At 43.2% G+C, this 9,902-nt stretch overlaps 1 protein-coding gene across 1 annotated transcript in view; it reads right to left on the bottom strand.

Annotated features, from left to right (window-relative positions):
- Positions 1-6,802: 6,802 nt before the first annotated feature.
- Positions 6,803-9,902, bottom strand: part of lrrc6 (leucine rich repeat containing 6) — a 71,130-nt gene continuing 68,030 nt past the window's right edge. The window contains exon 14 of the mRNA XM_031292417.2: positions 6,803-6,816. The gene's annotated coding sequence lies outside the window, so the exon portion shown is untranslated. The remainder of the gene's footprint in view (positions 6,817-9,902) is intronic.

A 9,902-nucleotide genomic window follows, 5' to 3' on the forward strand; every position in this document is an offset into this window, starting at 1 on the left:
GGCATTTTGGTTGAAAGAAACCCATATAGCCGATATAAAAAACTTTGAAAACGGATCAAATTTGATATTAAAGTGCTCATATTATGCGTTTTGGCTTTTTCCCTTTCCTTTATTGTGTTATATATCTTTTTGTGCATGTTATAGGTTTACAAAGTGAAAAAGCTCAAAGTCCCGCCCAAAGGGACTTACCATCTCCAACAGAAAACACTGTTCACAAACTGCTCCAAACAGCTCTATTGTAGTCCAGCCTTCACTTCAGAGACAAACGTGGTCACTTTGGAACACACGTTATAATGCTCGCCTAGCTGCTAGCATGGCACGCCCTCATACTCTGCTTCTGACTGGCTAGTAGTCCTTACCTAGGTACTGTCAGGGCACGCCCTCATACTCTGCTTCTGACTGGCTAGTAGTCCTTACCTAGGTACTGAGCATGTGTGACTCCCAACAAAGATGTTCCAGCAGTGAGAGGTCTCACTCTGTAGCTAAAACAGAGACCTGAACACAGGGGGAAAAGAGGAGCTGCAGCAATGTGCAGTACAACAAAAATATGGTGTTTTTTAAAAATTAAACCATGTAAACCTATTCTGATACAACCTCAAAATACAATTATGAACCTGAAAATTAGCATAATATGAGCACTTTAAATATTAAAATATATTTTTTAAAGAGGACAAAGGAAAAAAATAAACAATTAAAAAACACAATTAGCCAAATACAATTTAAAAACCCAGCAGGAACCTTTAGGAATCATCTCGAAACATACAGATCATAAGTCAAATGTAACTGCATTGCAATGACATTCACAGTTTTTTTTATTGTTTCCTATCTACCTGGGGCTACGTTTGTATCCTAAGTTCAATTCAAACAATGCCCAAAGATGAGCGATGAAAGCTGTGAAACCAGTTCAGAGTTCTTTATTGGCCCTCGAGGGAAAGATTGATCTGCAGTTAGAGGTACACACGCAAGACTCTTCCAGGCAGAAGTTCAGACAAACATACTTTATTCTGACTCTACTTACAACTACACAACTAGACAACTACACAACTACACAACTACAAACGAACAAGACTTTCACAGGACAAACAGACAGACAAAGGACAGAGGAACAGCAGGTGTAGAAATACACAGACCAATTAACAGGAAGACGGGGGACTGGACAAGACCAACACGACCATAATTGGGAACAGGTGAGAGCAGAAACGGAGGGACACTAACGAGACAGGAAATGCAGACCATATAAGGGGATGGGCGGAGACAAAGACACAACAGACAGCACATGGGAAACAGCAACAAGCACAAAACACAACACAAAACACTAAATGGCCACCAGGGGTCCGTTTCAGAAAGCCGGTTTAGTGAAAACTGAGTTTGTTAACCCTGAGATGAGGGAAACTCTGGGTTTTCTGTTTCAGAAAGAGAGGGAACTTAACCTAACCTAACCTGGTCTAGAGCAGGTTTTCTTCTCTCAGTCTCCTCCCTCTGACACAGCCCTCTTTTGGGATCGGTTGTCTAGGTGACAATGTACGTTTATTGTAAAACAACCACGAGTAGGTTAAGTGTTCATAAACCGCATAATGGCCAAAAAAAGGCCTCAGTGCCACAAAGTAACTTGACTATGCAAAATCTCTCTTTTCCGACAGTATGTGACAAATTCTAAAAAGTTACAGACTATTCCTTTCTTTATAATAGGCATACATAAATCACAATCATACCAGGCTAAATATAGGCTACCATCTGGGCCTGCACGGCGGCAGAAAAAGACGCAGAGATGTAAGACACCGTGCTGTCTCTACCTTACAATGATTTCGGTACACCAAACGTAGATTTGCGCTCTGGAGTTCGGCTGATAAACTCTGCCATGAGACCGTGAATATCCAGATCATCCAAAATGTCTTTGTGGATGTGAAGCAGTGCAGCATGTGAAAGTCTTCTCTGAGCGATAGTGCTACGGAGCCAGGTTTTCAGGCGGTGAAGAGCTGAGAAAGACCTTTCAGAGCCAGCCGTAGACACTGGTAAACAGAGGCACAAGTGGATCAGCTGTTCCACCTCGGTGAAAAGCCCTCTTGTTTGTGGATGTAGCTGATACAATAATTACTAAAATGATCCCTCTCTTCATCCCACACCCCAAACATGACATACAAAATCTCGTGGAACAGAATCAACAACCAGAGATATTTTATAAGCTATCATTTCATTGTCATCGCAGTTTTGCCACCTAGTTCCCGCGCCTCTGCTAAGAGGATTCTTAAAATAGATTGATTGCGTGACTCGGTGGACTTTAGTATTCCTCCTTAATCGTTGTCTGTCGGAGGATTTGACTAATTATCTGGATGAAGAACGACGTCCGAACAGCAGTGGACCGAACCAATCAGCGTCCGGCGAGGAGCTACTGGACGTTATGGCCGTGGTTTAGGTGTGTATAGTCTCGCTTTGCCAGACCCTCCTCCAAAGCGCGCTGAAGGAAGGTCTGGCTACTCCACACAGCATTCTGGGATGGGAGGAAAACATGCTCTGGTTTAATGGCATTTCTCTAAACCAATCAGAATCATCATGGGCGGTGCTTTTATTAACCTTTATTTTACCAGGAAATAATCCCATTGAGATTCAGAATCTCTTTTTCAAGGGAGTCCTGGCCAAGACTAGCCTAGAAATCTAGACGCACCCTAGTGGCAGCAAATGTAATTTACAGCCAGGGTCGTCTAGCAACTCTCTGTTGGCTTGCGAGCTGGAAAAGCCAAACTCTGGTCAGGCCAATCACATCGTGTATAGAGTCGGTGGGCAGGGATTATGGCTGCTGCTGCTGCTGGGAACAGCGGTCTTCTCTGGAAGACTTGGAGTTCAGCTTTTCTTTGAGAAAAGAACAAAGAACGGCACTAAAGTCATTCTTAAAAAAGGAAGATGTGTTCAGAGTTTAAAGTGTAATCTATCAACTAGCGTTGCTCTGGTTGGTTGTAGAGCTATCCTATTGCGTGCAGAGAGAATTTGAAAGACAACCGTTTATCCCGCCCCTCAGATTTTTTATTATTTTTTATTTAATGTTTATTTGACAGGGACAAATGCATAGAACATTGCTTTATAAAGAATACAAAGTAGATGCCATGCATACAGGTTTATAGCCATGACTAATTTGCAACCCCTGTCCCTGGATTGAGCCCTGCCAATGGTGAGTTCCCAGACCCAACATCTGGATGTGGGTCTGGCTTGTCAGGCTAGGCCAAGACAGCAGTATAATAGTCCCATATTAAAATATACAGTGAAAAACAAACAGAAAAAGACAGTTGGCAATTTAACATCATCTCAACATAATCACCAGCAGTGCCCAGTAACAGCACATGTGCATTTAGTACTCAAATAGTCCTTTATCCTAAAGTCATTGTTGGTAGGTAGTCTAATTTAAGATGATTCTGCAGTTTATACCGGGATGAGGGTGTTTCTGGAATTTCGAAGTTTACAGAATTCCTGCGGCACCGGAGTAATCCCGGAAGTGGAACCCGAAGGATATAGACTAAAGGCTCTGACACACCAACCCGACGGCCGACCGTCGTCAGAAAAGGCAGTCGGACTGATCAGTCTCCCCGAGTTGGTCAAAAAAGTTCCTCAGAACACACTGAAGAGACGAGACGTAATACGTCTCCATAACAGCAGGCGGCGCTAATCTGTATCGTCGCCCAAAAAATGAAAACCGGCAGCTGATTGGATGAACGCGTCACGGTCTGGTTTCTCCACGACCATAATGGCGGCTCGTTCAGAATACGATCTCATATTTTACTAAAATAATTCACCGAAACGTGTTTCTGAAAACATTTTAAGAGAGAAATAGTGCAGTTGCTGAATCTGTCTTCATTTCAGAACAACAAAGGTCAGTTTAAAAGATTTTCGTTAGATTTTGAGAGGCGTTCGTCAAGCTCAGCCCGCTCGTCATTTCCGGTAATTGGTCATTGAATCCGACTGCCCACTGGCCGATTCAACATGTGAAATCGGCCCAAATGAAGGCCGACGGCTCCTCCGACTGACGACGGCACGGAACACACCGAACACACTCGAGTCACCGACCTCGCCAGACTGTCTGACAGCCGATAATCAGGTTGGTGTGTGAGAGCCTTAAGGTGTGTGTGTGTGACGGCGGCGACTGTGGGTTCAAAACAACAGTGGTGGACGTGTTAGACCACATGTGTCAAACTCAAGGCCCGCGGGCCAAGCCTGGCCCCTCGCAGATTTTGATCCGGCCCACATATCAATTTGGGTTGACAATAACTTTTGGCCCACCTAGTTTTTGACATTTTTTCAAGTAATTTTTTGCCCTTTTTCCGACGTTTATTTCCCATGTTTTTGTTGCTTTCTTCAACCTTTTTTGACGCTTGTTTCAATGATGGCTAAGGAACTTTTTTGCTGACTTTTTAAGGCTTTATGTGGACCAAACTGTGAGTGTGAACGCAATATGAGATATGCAATAATACAGTCAAAGATCTTTGACTTTCTCTTAAAGTGCCCATAATATGAAAAAAATCCCTTTTTCTGGGATTTGGGGAGTTATTTTGTGTCTCTGGTGCTTCCACACACATACAAACTTTGATAAAAACATCCATGCTGTTTAGAGTGAGATACGGTTCCTGAATGTGTCCTGCCTTCAGTCTCCGGGTGAGCTGTTCAAAATCTGCACGGCTTTCTACGTCACTAGCCGAGACGAGGGGCCTAGGGGGCTAACCGTTAGCATGCTAGCTCGTTCTCAATGGCAAAACACTGCTACAACACACACAAATTCACCCTAATCTACAAAATAAATTGTATAGAACTACTTCCATGTCCCTGTTCTGCAGGTATTCCACACAAAGTTGGAAGTGTGCCCTCGTTTAGAAGAAGTCTCCCAGCTAATCCTACCTTGTACTACTGAAGTTGGAGAAACACCTAGCTAGCTCATGTAGTCCTTACCTAGCTACTGAGCATGTGATCTTACCTAGCTACCGAGCATGTGGTCTTACCTAGCTACCGAGCATGTGGTCTTACCTAGCTACTGAGCATGTGATCTTACCTAGCTACCGAGCATGTGGTCTTACCTAGCTACCGAGCATGTGTGACTGCCAACAGAGATGTTACAGCAGTGAGAGGTCTCACTCTGTAGCTAAAACAGAGACCTGAACACAGGGTGAAAAGAGGAGCTGCAGCAATGTGCAGTACAACAAAAATATGGTGTTTTTTGAAAATTAAACCATGTAAACTTCTGATATAACCTCTAAATACAATTATGAACCTGAAAATGAGCATAATATGGGCACTTTAAATAAAAGCAGGTCAATAAACTCTACGCCTGGCCCTTGATGTGATTCTCATTTCCCACTGTGGCCCGTAGTGAAATTGAGTTTGAAAAAAAAACTTGGCACGTGATTGGATAAACCATCTGTCTGACAGATGGTTTATCTGTCAGACAGACAGCTGCCAAGTTTTTTTATTTTTTAAAGTGCCTGCCCTTTGCCAAACTTCAAATGACGGCTTCTCTGATGGTTCTGTTGTCCTTTTTAAAAATAAATTCAAACATTACTTTTCCTACCTGCGGTTGACAGTTGAGGGAATCAATCCCGCGACCACCTGGTCCCCGTGCTGCCTCCGTGCCCCGCGGCACGCAGACAGCCTGAGGTGTTAAAGCAGGAGCAGATTGATAGAGCTCGGCAGAAGGCTTCAGAGTGCTCGGCGTGTCGATATGTGGGTGTAAAGTGATCGGTGATGGACGAGGCTACGATCAATACTCGTGTCCATGAACGGAACCAGATTCATCATCTCTGTCCCCGAGCCAGAGACCATCCGTCCTGCAGGCAGCTGGACAGGACACGTGCTGCTGCTGCGGAGAACGCCACGCTGACAGGTTCAACTCCCACTGTGTGTCCTGAAAGCGTCAAACCTCCACCTGCTCACAATAACTCTGTCAAATACTCGAGCTGTGTTGGGAACGTTTCCCTCATTCACTCACTCTTACTATTCACTCGACCCATTTTGAAAAACTTTCTATATCAGAAATTTGGGTTTCTTTCAACCAAATTGTCAAAGAAAGTAACGTGGATGGTTCCCTACAACGCTCTTCACCAGTCAAATAAATGATCAGTTCATTACTTTCATTGAATTTGGGTGTATTATTCTATTTTAAAGGATTTGGAGTCAGGGTTCATACACATTTTAACCAATGCTTTTTCGGCAAATTTCCATGACTATGTTTTCCTGAAAATGTCAGTCGACATTATACAATAAGAATAAAAATCTGTGTTAAAGTTTACCCTCAGAGGTTTAACAATAAAATGAATGACAATGTATGTTGTTCATAGAGGGAGTCGTAATATCGCGCCCCGAATAGAACGTTGAGGTTAGGACGACGTGAAATACATTTATTAATCACATATTATTATGAAAAAAAAAAAAACTTTTCCAAAACTTTCTGGGTCTTTTTATGTTTCCAAAACCTTTCCAGGGGTGGAATTTGCATTTTTTAAATTCCAAAACTTTTCCAGGTTTTTTCAAAACGTATGAACCCTGTGGAGTAAATAATGACAAAAGAACGTTGAAAAAAGTAACAAAAATGTTGGTAAAAACCTACAAAAACGCCGGGGAAAACAACAGCAAAAACGTCAAAATACTTGGAAATAAAATCTGCAAAATCATCGGAAAAAGTGACAAACAACTTGTGTGCAACTAAGTGTGCAAAAACGTCGGGGAAAAAAACTTTTAAAAAATTGTGAAAAGTGACAAAACAGCAGGGAAATCGACAAATGTCAAAAAAGAACGACAAAATGTTGAAAGAAAAGTTTTTATTAAAATGTTGACCCAGAAAAACTCTAAGTTGCACGGTCGACGGGAAGACAACACCAGGGTTAAATAGTGAACTAGGTAGGCAACGACCAAACCGGATTCCAGACACTACAGTAAAAACATCGCTGCGTCAGGAGATGAGCCGGTCGTTTGTGAAGTAATGTATTTCAATGGGGAGCATATTTCGTGGCCACAGGACGAAAATGGTAGGGAGTAGAATAAAGAGCCGAATATCCGCGTAGGGAAGTTGGTCGGGGGGGTGGATGGGTCAAACACAGGACTTTCACCCGGGCGAGCGGGGATCGCGTCCCGCGTGTGGCGTTTTGTTTCCCGTAGTCTTCCTAATCACAACCGTCCCGTTATTGCTGCGCGTCCCCCGCGGCCATCTTGCGGCCGCCTCCCGGCATATGGGGCGTCCTTTTCAGCCGTCTCCCGGTAAAAAAAAACGTGCCGGTGAACACGTAAAAATAACGTGATATTTACACGTAAAAAAATGAGAAAAACGTGCCCGTGAACACGTATCAATAGATTAAAAATAACGTGACATTTACACGAACTGCCGTGAGACTGGGTTGGTTGCATGTCACATTTCCACTGTTTAGAAGCGATTAAAGCGAAAGCCCGCTCCATTTTTTCGTTTTTAGTTTCCGCGGTTCCTTCTGCTCATAGGCGCGGGAAGTGGGGGTGCTGCAGGTGCTGTAGCACCCCCTGGTGGCGAAGCTTTAAAACTGCGATGACAATACAATTTATAGCTTATAAATATCTCTGGTTGTTGTTTCTGTTCCACGACATTTTGTATGTCATGTTGGGGGTGTGTGGGATGAAGAGAGGGATAATTTTAGTACTTTTAAAATGATTTAATTCATCTCCAGTGTGTATTGGCCAATCAGATTTGTCTTGACGCGGTTGCGATTCAGCCTACGCATAGCATGCACGCACACTCACAGCCACACACACGACGACAAATGAGTTTCTACTATATCTATCAGCGCTACTTAGCAATGTCTCAAAAAAGAATTTGAGACAGCTCAGCTGTACTTCATGGACCCCAGCACCCCCCAGCCGAAAATATCTTCCTGCGCGTCTGCTTCTGCTTCGTCTTCTCCTCCGGGAAAACTGGAACTGGAACGTCGTGGATGTAGACAATATAGTGAATGAAATTAATTGCAGAGAATTCGAACACCGCTACAAAATGGCGAATAGACTACATAGGGAACTATTTCCGTGATAGTGAATGGTTTCTAACGCAGCTTTTGTGTGCTAAAAACTGAATCCAGGGTTTTCTGAGAAGGCACTTTTTATGTTGACGAGGCATTTTATTTTACCGTTTTACTAATCTGGATCAACAGAACAATATTTCCAGGATAAAAACTGACATCACCCACTGTATGTCAGGCTTTGTCCCTCGCCGTCTGCGCTCTGCGTGTTGCCGTTCCCTTCGGGAAACGACAACCTTCGAGCAAGCAAGTTACACGCTAACAAATGTCAAGTTTTGAAGAATATTTGGATGGAGCAACAAGGCAGGCCTGCTCGGTTCTTCGGGGGAATGATTGTAAAGATTCACAAAGAATATGTTTAGGGCATTTCCTCTCTAACTGGGACGTTTTGTTAATAAAATGTACGTTTATCCCAAAGTTTAATGAAACTACTTCATAAAACGTACATAAACACGAGAGTGAAAAGGAGAGAAAATGGAGAAACATTTGAATAAACCGTCAAACTTTTTTGGAACAGGAATCAGGAATATAGAATAAAATAGAATACCTTTTCTTGTCCCTATACACATGTACAATGACATTAATGACAACTCCCTTTCCAGTGCCAACATGTACGTAATATAAATATAACATGCAATAAAATAAGAAGTGCAAAAAAATCAGGGTAAGGTGCACAGTTGAGACACTATATACATATACAAATAAATATATGGTTGTATATACAGTGTGATATGCAGTGTGGGTTACTGCACATTATTTGAATATTGCCCAATAGTGGTGATCATATTCAATGAGTAATAGATATTGGGCAATGAGAGTTAATGATATTGCACAGTATTCAAATATTGCACAGTAATGGAATTGCACAGTATTATCAATGGTATGAAATATTAAATATTGCACAGTAGGTGGATAGAGGAAACTATGGGGGTTGGGGGGTTAAGACTGTGAAGTCAGTGCATGTGTGAGTTCAAGGTGGTTATGGCTGACTGTTAGTCCTTGTTCTGATGCACCTGTAGCATCTGCCACGTGAACATCTGTGTTGTTTTGTTGGAGTGTGTCGAACGGTGTAACCCAGCGAGTGATTTGGTTTCCGGTGGAGTGGAGGCGTCTTTGTCCGATGTTCCAGCTGGTGAATCATTGACGGCGTTCCAGGCGCTGTGTGTGTTATATCTGCATGATGTGGCCGACTCGTCAGCAGCGCAGCCCGCGTGTTTTATTCATGGACTTCATCCAACTTTTATAAAACAAGGTGGGATAAGATGGCAGAGAAGAGAACCAGAGAAACAAGAATCACAACTTTGGTTTATCCAGGAAGGTTTGATGAGCACTGGTGCTTTCACACAGTTATTCCTCATCACAGCTGGGAGATTCCCAGTTCAACCGATAGATACTGGGAGGATCACTGGAGGAAATGCCCTCTAAAGCAGTGTTTCTCCAAGCCGTTCTCACTCCGAACTCGTGAAATACGGACGTTTGGGCAGTGGCCGTCAGTGTCAGAAAACAACGTAAAAAGCGCCCTTCAGCGTGTGTGTAGAGCGCACCGGGGAGAGCAGCAGCTACACGGGGTTTGAAGATGACGTAGCATTAAGAGTAGAGAGTAGTATGAAAGCCTGAAAATCTGCATAGGGAGGTTGGTTGGGGGGGGGAGGATTGGTCGAACAACACAGGACTTTCACCCAGGAGACCGGGGATCGTGTCCCGTTTGAAAAGAAAAGGAAACGAGAGTTGTTTTAACTTTACGGAACAAACGGAGCTACGTCACGTTCTGCGTCACGTGGTAACCTTCAGGAAGTGAAGTCACGTCTGATTTGAACCCAAACCTCCATCTGCCGTTTCACAACGTTAACGAGCGGTTTCATCAACTGTTCACTTTGATCTGATTTTTCTACA

This window comes from Sander lucioperca, chromosome 9, assembly GCF_008315115.2.
Source record: "Sander lucioperca isolate FBNREF2018 chromosome 9, SLUC_FBN_1.2, whole genome shotgun sequence".
NCBI lineage: Eukaryota > Metazoa > Chordata > Actinopteri > Perciformes > Percidae > Sander > Sander lucioperca.